Here is a 12,945-nt window from a genome sequence, read left to right as displayed (position 1 = left end):
GATTTTCTGGTTTTTGGTATTTGTTAATTTCCCACCTTGGATGGTAGTGGTTTCTGGTAGAATTCCTGACCACCTCACACATTCACATTTATTGTCACTCTGTTATAATGTAATTTTGGTTAGAGCAGTATTCATTGTAGGAGGTTTATGGTTGTGTATAACTTACAGCCAAATCATTTTACATGCTATGGTTAATTTCCTGTTTTGCATATCTTTTTATTTTCTGTTGTTAGTATCTTTTTTTTGGTCTGTTTTGCTTAATTTCTATTTCTCATCAGTAATTAATCTTTAAACTCTACCCAGAAGTGTAAATCTTCCTCAATATTTTATTTTTTATTTTATTTATTTATTTTTAAAGATTTTATTTACTTGACAGAGATAGCGAGAGAAGGAACAGAAGCATGGGGGAGCTGGAGAGGGAGAAGCAGGTTCCCTGCTGAGTAGGGAGCCCAGCCACCCAGGCTCCCCACTTCTCAATATTTTAAACATTTTAGCCATATTACAAGTTTTATCTTTCTGGAGATACCTTCTGATCTCCATTTTGGATGTTCTCTAGGTAGCTGCCCAGCTGTCATGCTTGCTATCTCAACATCATCATCCTCATGACTTTTCCTATGTCTCTTGTGCTGGATCCCATTATCTTTTTCCCATATCCTTTCCTTCTTGATTGAATCTCTTGTTTTGGAAGAGTACCTTTCTCCATTGGCTTCTTGAGAAAAGGGTACACAGGTGGTAAATTGTTTATGTCTAAAAATGCCTTTATTCTACTTTCATGTTGATTTTTAGTTTGGCTGGGTATAGAAGTCTAGTTTGGAGATAGTTTTCCTTCAGAATTTTGAAGATACTGCTCTATTGCCCTTTGGCTTTCACTGTTCATGAGATGTCAGTTACCTTTGACCTATGAAACTTTAGAACTTCTCTTTCCCAGCATTCTGAAATTTTATAATGATGTTTTTCGTCTGGCTCTTTTCATCTAATGTGCTGGTAACTTAATGGACTGAAAGTTAATGTCCCTCAGTTCTGGGAAATTTTCTGGAATTATGTCCTTGATTTTTCTCCCCTTTATTTTCTCTATTCTTTTTGTGGAATTGTTAATTGGATTTTGAATCTTTTGAACTGATCCTGTAAATTTAAAATCTTTTTTTCTGTTGTTTCCATCTCTGTTTACTTTGTGGGAGATTTCTTTGATTGAATTTTTTTTTTAAAGGTTTTATTTATTTATTTGACAGAGAGACAGCGAGAGAGGGAACACAAGCAGGAGGAGTGGGAGCGGGAGAAGCAGGCTTCCCGCTGAGCTGGGAGCCTGATGTGGGGCTTGATCCCAGGACTCTTAATGACTGAGCCACCCAGGCGCCCCCCTTGATTGCATTTTCTAGACTGTTGTTTTTTTCCACTTACGTTCATACAATATTTATTTTTCATATTCATCAACTTTTTTTTTTTAAGATTTTATTTATTTATTTGAGAGAGAGAGGGAAAGCACAGAGGAAAAGTTGAGAGGGAGAAGCAGACTCCCTACTGAGCAGAGGGCCTGATGTGGGACTTGATCCTAGGACCCTGGGATCATGACCTGAGCTGAAAGCAGATGCTTAACCGACTGAGCCACCTAGGCACCCCATCAACTTTTTTAAGTAATCTCCACCCAGCATGGAGCTCGAACTCATGACTCCCAAGATCAAGAGTCACATGCTCTACTGACTGAGCCAGCCAGGTGCCCCCATGTTCATCAACATTTTTATTTACTCCATTCTTCATATAACTCTGAACAGCCGCAGTCCCTATAAGAATATAGTTATGCTCTTCATATGTATGCAGAAACTTGTGCCTTCTATGGCTGCCAGGACAAACTGGCAGTACTTAAGTTTTCTTCCAATTGCTGTAGATTACAAAGCCCTTCCTTCCCACCTCTCATGAAGGCTTTTCAATTTACTGACATCATGGATGATAAGATTTATTATTTATGTTATTATGATAAGAACATTTAAGATGAGATCTGTTCTCTTAACAAATTTTTAAGTGTATATAATTGTTGACTATAGATAGAGCATTGTACAACAGATCTCTAAAGCTTATTCGTCTTATTTAACTGAAACTTGATGCACTTGATTAATAACTGCCCATTTCTGCCTACTTCCAGCCCCGTGACAACCACCATTCCACTCTGAATCTATGACTCTGTGAGATTGATGCCTCATAGAAGTGGATCATACAGTATTTGCCTTTTTGTGACTGGCTTATTTCACTTAGCATCAGGTCTTCCAGGTTCATTAGTGTTGTTGCATGTTACAGAATTCTTCTTTTTTTAAGGCTGAATAGTAGTCCATTGTATGTATATTCCACATTTTCTTTATCCATTCTTCTGTTGATGGACATTGAGGTTCTTTCCACATCTTGGCTATTGTGAATAGCGCTGCAATGAACATGGGAGTTCTAGTATCTCTTTTGGATAAATACCCAGAAGTGGAATTGCTGGATATGTATTCTTATATTTTTAATTTTCAGGAGCTCCCTTTTGTTCTGTGAAGCAGAGAGGTGAAATAGTATAGTATTTAAGATTGTGGATAGTTTCCTCATGTGTAAAATGAGAGTAATAATAGTGTGAAAAATAAAAATAAAAAAATAGTGTATGTCTCATGGCAGTGTTGTAACAAGTGAATTAATTATGTGAAGCATTTGGAGAAGTGTCTGGTATTACTTTATTATTCTGTTCCTGTCCTTTTATGATGGATACAATATCTTTTATCTCTGAGAAAACTAATAAATAGGTTTACCCAGACCTATCAGATAGACACTAATATTTTCTTTTTCAGTGGTTTTTAAATATTTTTTTAATATATCAGGAATTTTATTTTTGTTTATGGTAAGAAGAAGGAATCTAACTTTTTGTGCCAAGTTGTTAATTGGTTGTCCTGACTCCTCATTTATCCTTTTACCTAGTGATTTGAAAAGCCACCTTTGGGGGCGCCTGGGTGGCTCAGTTGGTTAAGTGTCTTGACTCTTGGATTCAGCTCAGGTCATGATTTCATGGGTCGTCAGATTCCGGGCTCAGCGGGGAGTCTGCTTGAAGATTCTCTCCCTCTGCTCCCCCCAACCCACATTCTCTCTCTTCTCTCAAATAAATAAATAATTTTTTTTTTTTTTTTAAGATTTTACTTATTTATTTGAGAGACAGAGAGCAGGGAGTGAGGGGGCAGAGGGAGAAGCAGGCTCCCTGCTGAGCAGGGAGCCCAATGCAGGGCTCAATCCTAGGACCCTGGGATCATGACCTGAGCCGTAGGCAGATGCTTAAACCGACTGAGCCACTCAGGCACCCCTAAATAAATAAATCTTAATAAAAGAAAGAAAGAAAGGAAAAGCCACCTTTGTAAAGTGTGTCTTACAGGGTATGTTTCTTTTGGGGGAGGTAATATTTCTTTTTTTCTTCTTTAAAAATATTTATTTGTCAGAGAGAGAGGGTGAGAGTGAGCGTGCGCAGCATGAGCACAAGCAGAGGGAGCAGCAAGCAGAGGGAGAAACGGACTCCCCACTGAGCACGGAGCCGGATGCGGGACTCGATCCGAGGACTCTGGGATAATGACTGAGCCGAAGGCAGATGCTTAACCGACTGAGCCACCCAGGCGCCCCCCCGGGGGGGTATTTCTAAACTTTATATTTTGTTCCATTTATTTCTCAAATCTTGTACTAATACTCAATGTTTTTATTGTAGCCTTACTTCATCTTTTACTTAGTGATGCAAGCCTTTCTTTCCTCTCCACCCTCAGGAAACAAAATATAATTATATCCATACTTCATATTTTCATCCATAGAGAAATATGTCAGTTCTTCAAGAGATTTAAGTATTGGTAATTAGAAAATAAAATACTAGAAGGATATGTACGTAGGAAATCACTTGCGTAATTTTTTAAATAAGCATACTGGATTTTAACCTCTTTTTTTTTTTTTTTTTTTAAGATTTTATTTGACAGAGAGACAGAGAGAGAACACAAGCAGGGGGAGTGGGAGAGGGAGAAGCAGGCTCCCTGCAGAGCAGGGAGCCCGATGCGGGGCTCGATCCCAGGACCCTGGGATCATGACCTGAGCCGAAGGCAGACTCTTAACGGCTGAGCCACCCAGGCACCCCTGGGTTTTAACCTCTTAAGATTCTTATCTTTGTCTTTCAAGGCTGCTTTTGATTTTTTTGCTTAAGTCAGCAGACGCTTGAGTCCTTGACTGTGCCTGCTGTATGTGCTGGGGATACCAGCAGTGAGCAAGACAGATAGGACTTATGTTCTTGGGGAGCTTACTTTTCTAGTTTGGGGAGGCAGATAAGATAATTTCAGTTTTTCCTAAGTGTTAGGAATGAAATAAGACTACCAGATAACTGGGGTAGGGGGGAGCATTGAGGTTTCATTAGATAATACACTACAGGAAGTCCTTTTCAAGTAGCTGAGATTAGCAGGATGGGAAAGGAGCCAGCCATGCTTGGGACTGCAGAAGAGTGTATTTGGAGACAATGGCAAGTGGAAAGGTGCTGAGACCATAAATGCCCGCCTTGTTTGAGGAACAGAAAGGCCATTGTGGCTCGGAGAGAGTGGTTTGAGATGGTGTTGGACAAGTAGGCAAGGGCCACATCACTTCGTATTTTGAAGCTGTGGCAAGCCAGATCTTTCCTATATAAACCTGATGAATTCAGCTTTGTTCCTTTATTAAGGAATATATATAAGATGTTCTAGGAGATAAATAGATCTATTTCTTTTTATTTTATTTGACTTACTTTTTTTTTTTTTTTAAGATTTTATTTGTCCGAGAGAGAGAAAGAGGCACAAGCAGGGGGAGCGGTAGGCAGAGGGAGAAGCAGGCTCCCCGCTGAGCAAGGAGCCCGATGGGGAACTCCATCCTAGGGGCCTGAGATCAGGAGCCTGATCCTTGGGTCAGGAAGCTGACCCAAGCCGAAGGCAGACAAGCGCTTAACTAACTGAGCCACCCAGGCGCTGATAGACTTTCTGTAGGTGGTTTATATGCTGTTCCTGAAGGAAAGCCCAGAGAGAGGAGCTGCATTGCTCACATATATCTGAACTAAGTTCTGGTTGGGTGTTTTGATATAACTGGAGTTGGGGTAGTTGTCTTGTCTTTAAACGTAGATAGTTTTGAATAGTGCCTTCTTTTTGGTTTCTATTGTAGACTCAGGATAGAATCCAACATGATAGCAGATCTTGAAATCATTTTTGGTTTCTTACATAGAGTTGTGTGTTTAAGACATTTCTCTTTTTTTCCCCTCAATATATCTGGTGAAGTGCAGATACAAATGGAAAGCCATTAGGTGGTTAGATCAACAGGAAAATCTTAGTGGATAGAAACTATAAATTGTAAAAATAAAAGATGAATTTTTTTTTTTTTTTTTTAAGATTTTATTTATCTGAGAGAGAGAGTCTGAGAGAGAGCATGAGAGGGGGGAGGGTCGGGAGGGTCAGAGGGAAAAGCAGACTCCCCGCCGAGCAGGGAGCCCGATGCGGGACTCGATCCAGGGACTCCAGGATCATGACCTGAGCCGAAGGCAGTCGCTTAACCAACTGAGCCACCCAGGTGCCCAAATAAAAGATGAATTTAAAAGTGACTAAATAGGGGCTCCTGGCTGGCTCAGTCAGTAGAGCGTGCCACTCTTGATCTTGGGGTTGTGAGTTTGAGTCCCATGTTTGGTGTAGAGATTACTTAAAAAAAATGAATAAATAAAGGTGACCAAATAATAATATTGGATCAGATTTAAAACTTGAGCATTCAAAAAGACATAATTATCATTGTTGTCCTTTAGGACAGCACTGTCCAAGAGAAGTCCAGTCTGAGCCATATGTAATTTTGGATTTTCTAGCAGCCACATTACAAAAGAAAGCAAATGAGATTAATTTTAATGACATATTTTATAATATATCCAACATATTCTCATTTCAATGTGTAATTAATATAAAAAATAGTTTAGGGGCGCCTGGGTGGCTCAGTCAGTTGGGCCTCTGCCTTCGGCTCGGGTCGTGATCCCAGGGTCCTGGGATTGGGCCCCGTATCAGGCTCCCTGTTCGGCGGGAAGCCTGCTTCTCCTTCTCCCTCTCCCACTCCCCCTGCTTGTGTTCCCTCTCTCCCTGTCTCTCTGTCAAATAAATCAATGGAATCTTTAAAAAAAAAAAAAAATAGTTTACATTTTGATTTTTGTACTAAGTCTCTGAAATCCTGTGTTTATTTTCTACCTACGGCTCATCTCGGTCCAGACCAGTAGCATTTCAGGTGCTTGGTAGCCATTTGTCTATTGGACAGTGCAGTCTGAGGGCTCATGCATCTGAAGGAACAGAAAAATTAATATGATTTAGTTATTGAATGATAACACTCCCATCTTCCAAATATAATTTAAAGCAGTGAAAGAATAACATATAATGAAATAAACTTAAACATACACTTATTTTTTTTTCCCTGTAAACTTTTATGTGATAGACTTGTTTGGAGAAGATGATTTGGTCCTAAAAAGATCAATGTCTATAAAAGATGTCAAACAACTTATTTCTCCTAATAGAGTTATAAAATAGAACTCTGTGTAAATAGTGGCTGTCTGTGCATCAGGGGTGGGGTGATAACTTGATGAAGGAAGATCACAGTCCTACTCCTTGGAATCTGCAAACATGTTCATGTGCCACTGGTTCTGAATTCCTTTCCAGGTTTCCTCAGTAAGAATCTTTGATAAATGGACTTCTTTTAAAACTCTAAAGGTGATTGCAGTACGCACCACTGGTTCAGCCCAAGGTATTAGTAATAATTTCGTTTTAAAAAATAGTTGAGTGCCATAGTTGGCTGTTTAGTTTTTAAATAGGTTTACTATAATGAGAGCTGGAAGGAGGCCATAAGTCATTAGTTAACATAGGCTATAGTGTCTTTATTAAGTTAGAAGAGCTGAGAATTCCTCTAAAAAATAAAAAGATACTCCCCAGTGGTAACACATACTCATTTAAAACTGGAACTAAAATTGCTGTTACCCACCCTAGGGATAGAGGAGAACAGCCTCTGGGGTGAATTGAAGATTATTTAAGCTGCTGACTATGCTATGCTGTTCATTCTGTTTCTCTAATGATGAGAGATTAATTGCATAGATGATCCTGAGCTTAGTAGACCCTGACTGAGTAAATTCTCAAGAGAAGATGCCGCAAGTTGCCTACACTGGGGATATTGTGATGAACAAGTTCCAAATGAATGGTCCCTCAACTTGCTGCTGCTGTTCCCTGCTAACACCTAGCAGCAAAGGGATTTGTTCTCCAAAGGTCATGACCTTAGGATGTGACCTTTTCTTGCTTCTGTATACCTCTCAGTGCAACACATGCTGATTTAGCTAATAAAGGTATAAAACACTGTATTCTATAATAGCAAGAAAATAGAATTCAGTGGTGAAATCTCTTTGCTCATAGGCTCCTCAGTATCTCCCTCTCACCACTCTGAGGTTGTAGCTAAATATAGCTTGTGGCATGAACTTACCTGCTATATGCCAGGCAGTTTATGTGCACTTACTTAGTTCACGTGGTGGTTTTGTGAGTGGTAGGTCACTTTTGGAAGTTTGGGAAAGTAGCTTACCCAGCTAATGAGTGCAGGAGCCAAGAACCTAGTTCTTTTTCAGTGCCAAAGCCACTACTCACTGCAGAATCTGGTCCAGTATTAGAAAGTGACTCTCAGGGGCGGCTGGGTGGCTCAGTTGGTTGGGCATCTGCCTTTGGCTCAGGTCATGATCCTGGAGTCCCAGGGTCGAGCCCCACATCGGGCTCCCTTCTCAGTGGGGAGTCTGCTTCTCCCTCTGCCCCTTACCCTGCTTGTGTTCTTACTCTTTCTCTGGAATGAATAAATAAAATCTTAAAAAAAAAAAAAAAAAGAAAGTGACTCTCAGGGTTCTGTCCACCTGAAACAGGGCATTTTATTTTTAAAGACTTTTTAAACATTTTTTTAATTTTTATTTATTTTTTTAAAGATTTTATTTATTTATTTGACAGAGACACAGCGAGAGAGGGAACACAAGCAGGGGGAGTGGGAGAGGGAGAAGCAGGCTTCCTGCGGAGCAGGGAGCCCGATGTGGGGCTCGATCCCAGGACTCTGGGATTGTGACCTGAGCCGAAGGCAGACGCTTAACGACCGAGCCACCCAGGCGCCCCTATTTTTTATTTTTAAGTAATCTCTACCCCCAACGTGGGGCTGAAACTCATCACCCTGAGATTAAGAGTCACACGCTCCACTGACTGAGCCAGCCAGGCGCTCGGAGACAGGGCATTTTAGATTGATAACTTACTTCAGCATATTCCCTCACTTACAGCCACCTTTATGCCCATCTCGAAGTAACCTTGAGTTGTGAAGAACACTGACTGAACCTGGATGCCAGTCCTCACTTGGTTGCTCGCTGTGTGCCGTGACTGCTATGGCTGCCCTTGGCCCTGAGCAGGATTGCCCAGCCATCTGTCTGCTTTGGTCTTCATATCTGTGGGAGGTGGACAGCAAATCCCCCTGCCTTTTTGTTTAATACACTTGTTTGAGAACAGGTTAACACACCACTGCAAGGATGGTACTGAATCCCTGTGTTAGTTTGATAGGGCTGCTGGGAGAAAGTACCCACTGGGTGCCTTCAACAAGAGCAGTTTCTTGTCTCACAGATCTGGAGGCTCAAAGGTAAAAAATCAAGTTGTTGGCAGGGTTGGTTCCTTGGCATATGGATTGCTCTCTTCTTCCTGTGTCTCTCCATATTGTCTTTCCTCCACATATCCCTATGTCCAGATGTCTTCTTTTTATAAGGATAGCCAGCCCTGTATCTCTGTAGAGATCCTATCTCCAAATGAGGTCACATTCTGGGGTACTTGACATTAGGACCTCAACATATACATTTTGGGGGTGGGGGGGGGAGACAGTTTAACCCATAATAGTTCCTATATTCCCCATGCCTAATTTTCCCCGTTACTAACACCGTACATCAGTATGGTACATTTGGCAGAATTAATGAAACAGTACTGATACATTATTGTTAACTAAAGCGTTCTCTCTGTTTCAACACATGAGAAAACTTCAGTTCAAAGAGAGACTAGGAAAAGATCCCAAAAGTAGTGACCTCCTTTCTGACTACTCTGGTCCATGCAAGAGAAAACTCCCAAAGTCACATTATGAACCTGAAGAGATAATGAAAGATACCTTTCTGTGTGTAATTACAACAGGACAGGGAACTTGTCTGTCTTGTTTGCTGCATCCAGCGTAATGTGTAGCATGGGAGTTAGTGTTCAGTAGATTCTCATAGCATGAACAGAAGCATGCTCTCGGTTCTTGCTGGACCATGGTATTTTTGGAGAATATACTCCTATCAGTCTTTCTAAAGTAACTGTAGGCATACCTACCTTTTATTGTGCTTCACTTTATTGCACTTTGTAGGTATTGTGTTTTTTGGTTTTGTTATATTTTTACAAATTGAATGCTGGTGGCGACCCTGCATTGTGCAAGTCTGTTGGTGCATGTTTGCAGCAGTTTTGCTCACTTCGTGTCTCTATCACATTTTGGTGATTTCTTGCAGTATTTAAAACTTTTTAGGGTGCCTGGGTGGCTCAGTCGTTAAGCGTCTGCCTTCGGCTCAGGTCATGATCCCAGGGTCCTGGGATCAAGTCCCACGTCAGGCTTCCCGCTCTGCGGGAAGCCTGCTTCTCCCTCTCCCACTCCCCCTGCTTGTGTTCCTGCTCTCGCTCTTAATAGACTACAGTACAGTGTAAACATAAGTTTTAAACTAAAAAATTCATTTGACTTGCTTTATTGCTGTGTTCTGGAACCAAATCTGCAATATCTCCAATGTGTGCCTGTATAGAGATTGTGAAATTTGTGTTAATGAGAGAGCAAAACTTTTTTAAAAAGAGAAATGATTGTATATTTGCCTTACCATTAAACATCTCTAATGCAGTGTCCTATTTGTTTGTAAAGCCCAACTCACTACCATCCTGAAACCTTAGAAGCTGTATGTCCAGCATTAGAATAAACGAATCTACAGAGATTATTACTTTCTTAAAGTTTTCCAGGACTCCTCTCTTACTCCAGTTCACTTCCTTTTCTCTGACATTATTAGATAAACCATAGACTGTACTTAACTACACAGGGTGCTGGCAAATGAAGTTGTTTACCACTTGTTATTCCTTCAGAATACCTCTAAGAGGCATACTTAACAATAAAAGAAATTGAGAAATTGGTGTGTAAAATTTTTTGCATGCGTTTTATTTTACCAGCTTCTTTCAAGCTGGTGACTTGAGACCTAGTTGATTATTTGTGTGCATTTTTCAGAGTTTCCAGGCACTGACTGATTTTGAAATTATGTTTCTTCCTGTGAATGTTACATAATATCCCACCAGTTAAGACTCCCATATGTTTTAATTTCTGATTGAGGGAGAAATAGTTTGATTAAAAGAGTGAAGAAAGGTGTTTCCCAGCAAAGATTTATTGTTGGGATCCTAGTATTTTCTCTATTGTCAAAGGAGGCAAGTAAGCAAGCTTTATGGAACTCTGATTGCTGTGTGGAAATCAGGCTTGAAATAATTAGTGCCTTTCTGCCGGTTGTATTCTGTGGATAGGGAAAATACGTATCACTGAATTTTTCCTACCTTTCCAAGTATTCAGAAGTAATATGGTCCTGGGGCGCTGGCTGGCTCAGTTGGTGGTGTGCGTGACTCTTGATCTCAGGGTGGTGAGTTCAAGCCTCACGGGTGTGGAGCCTACTTAAAATTTTTTTTAATTAAAAAAAAAATTGTAATATGGTCCTGTTCCTTTAAAAAGTGAAAGATGGGAAGGGGTGGAGTTTCCCATGTCATGGGGACAAGAAATAAATCACTGAAGAGCAAGAAGGAAATGTGACTTCTTGCTGGCTCTGATGGAAAGAAGCTAGAAGTCCCACATCCTGACAGGGGTCTGTAGCAGGCAGAGCCCTGACTCGTTCTGGGAACTCAACTTTACCAAGTGAGGTTGGTGCTGCCTGAATTTGGTATAGGTGGCTTGTCCCCATGCAAGTTGCAAAGATTTATTTTTGCTGTTATTGTTGTTTTAAGAGAGCACAAGAGTGAGGGGGAGGGGTAGAGGCAGAGGGAGAGAGAGATTCTGAAGCAGACTCCCCTGCTGAGATGAGCACAGGGCTCCATCTCACAATCACGACCTGAGCTGAAGTCAAGAGTCAGATGCTTAATTGACTGAGCCACCCCGGTACCCCAAGTGCTAAGTTTTTAAGTATAGTCATAAGGTAAGTTGCCAAGTCCCTGGTCAGCTAATATTTTCAGGCAGATTGGCTAGTTTTTGTAAAGGAGGAGAATGTGATGAATGTGAAATTATTTCTTCTATAGTAAACTTCAGCATTGATTGGCTGGGATGGAAGGATGATTCTTTTCTTTTTAAGATTTTATTTATTTGAGGGATGCTTGGGTGGCTCAGTCAGTTAAGTGTCTGCCTTCAGCTCAGGTCATGATCCTGGAGTCCTGGGATTAAGTCTAGCCATCCGGCTCCCTGCCTAGTGGGGAGTCTGCTTCTCTCTGCCCCTCTGCCCCTCTCCCCCCTCCTGCTATCTCTGTCAAATAAAATCTTACTGAAGGGGCGTCTGGGTGGCTCAGTCGTTAAGTGTCTGCCTTTGGCTCGGGTCATGATCCCGGGGTCCTGGGATCGGGCTCCCTGCTCGGCGGGAGGCCTGCTTTTCCCTCTCCCACTCCCCCTGCTTGTGTTCCTGCTCTTGCTATATATATATATATTTTTTTTTTAAGATTTTATTTATTTTTTAGAGAGCGAGTGAGAGAGAAACAGCATGAGAGGGGAGAGGGTCAGAGGGAGAAGCAGGCTCCCCGCTGAGCCGGGAGTCCGATGTGGGACTCGATCCCAGGACCCTGGGATCATGACCTGAGCCGAAGGCAGACGCTTAACCATCTGAGCCACCCAGGCGCCCCCCTGCTCTTGCTATATTAAAAAAAAAAAAATCTTTAAAAAACAAAAAAGGATTTTATTTGAGAGAAAGAGCATGAGCAGGGTGGGGGGGAAGGGGGGAGGGGAAGGGTAGAGGGAGAGAGAAGCAGACTCCCTGCTGAGCAGGGAGCCCCACACAGGGCTCAATCCCAAGACCCTGAGATCATGACCTGAGCCGAAGGCTGCCGGGTAACCAACTAAGTCACCCAGGCGCCCTAGGATGATTTTTCTTTAAGGTTAAGCCATTCTATTTAACTCCAGTTTTAGGACATGTCTGAAGTAAGGATGAGGAATATCCTGCTAAGTTTGTGTAAATTTTCAATTTTTTTGACAATGGTGAGCTATTCAGATCCTCATTTTATTGATGAAAAAGAGTCAAAAAGAGGTAAAATCACTTGCCCCATATAAGGGTTTCTGGATTTATCAGGAGCATTAATTTGGTTTTGGTAAATATCTCTCATTTAAGGTGCTTGCATACTTGCTTGGTGCCAGTTATTTGTTCTTCAGCTTTTCATTGCTCACCAGTGTCAATGAAAAAGATCAGCTCTGTCTTCCCCTGGGCATCTTGATATTTTGGGGGCAAGGAGGGAAGAAAGCAGTTTGCAAATAGCCGAACAGGAGACTAGAACTGCAGTCTGTTGTTCATTAGCTGATGGCTGGCGCTTGGGCTTGCAAGGAGGGAAGTCAAGAAGACTTTCTTTCTTGGGCGCCTGGGTGGCTCAGTTGGTTAAGCGACTGCCTTCGGCTCAGGTCATGATCTTGGAGTCCCGGGATCGAGTCCCACATCGGGCTCCCTGCTCAGCGGGGAGTCTACTTCTCCCCCTGACCCTCCCCACTCTCATGCTCTCTCTATCTCATTCTCTTGCTCAAATAAATAAATAAAATCTTTAAAAAAAAAAGACTTTCTTTCTTGGGTGCCTGGGTGGCTCAGTCGTTAAGCGTCTGCCTTCGGCTCAGGTCATGATCCCAGGGTCCTGGGATCGAGCCCCGCATCGG

The 12,945-nt window shown here is 41.7% G+C and overlaps 1 protein-coding gene across 3 annotated transcripts in view; it reads left to right on the top strand.

Annotated features, from left to right (window-relative positions):
- The window catches only part of THRAP3 (thyroid hormone receptor associated protein 3), a 74,200-nt gene that overhangs the window by 28,320 nt on the left and 32,935 nt on the right, over positions 1-12,945 (top strand). The window lies entirely within an intron of this gene.

This window comes from Mirounga angustirostris, unplaced genomic scaffold (assembly GCF_029215605.1).
Source record: "Mirounga angustirostris isolate CCGP_5_RB_7025 unplaced genomic scaffold, mMirAng1.0.hap1 SCAF_4, whole genome shotgun sequence".
Taxonomy (NCBI): Eukaryota; Metazoa; Chordata; class Mammalia; order Carnivora; family Phocidae; genus Mirounga; species Mirounga angustirostris.
The sequence above is the reverse complement of the archived record's forward strand: the minus strand, read 5'-3'. Positions and strand labels throughout refer to the sequence as shown.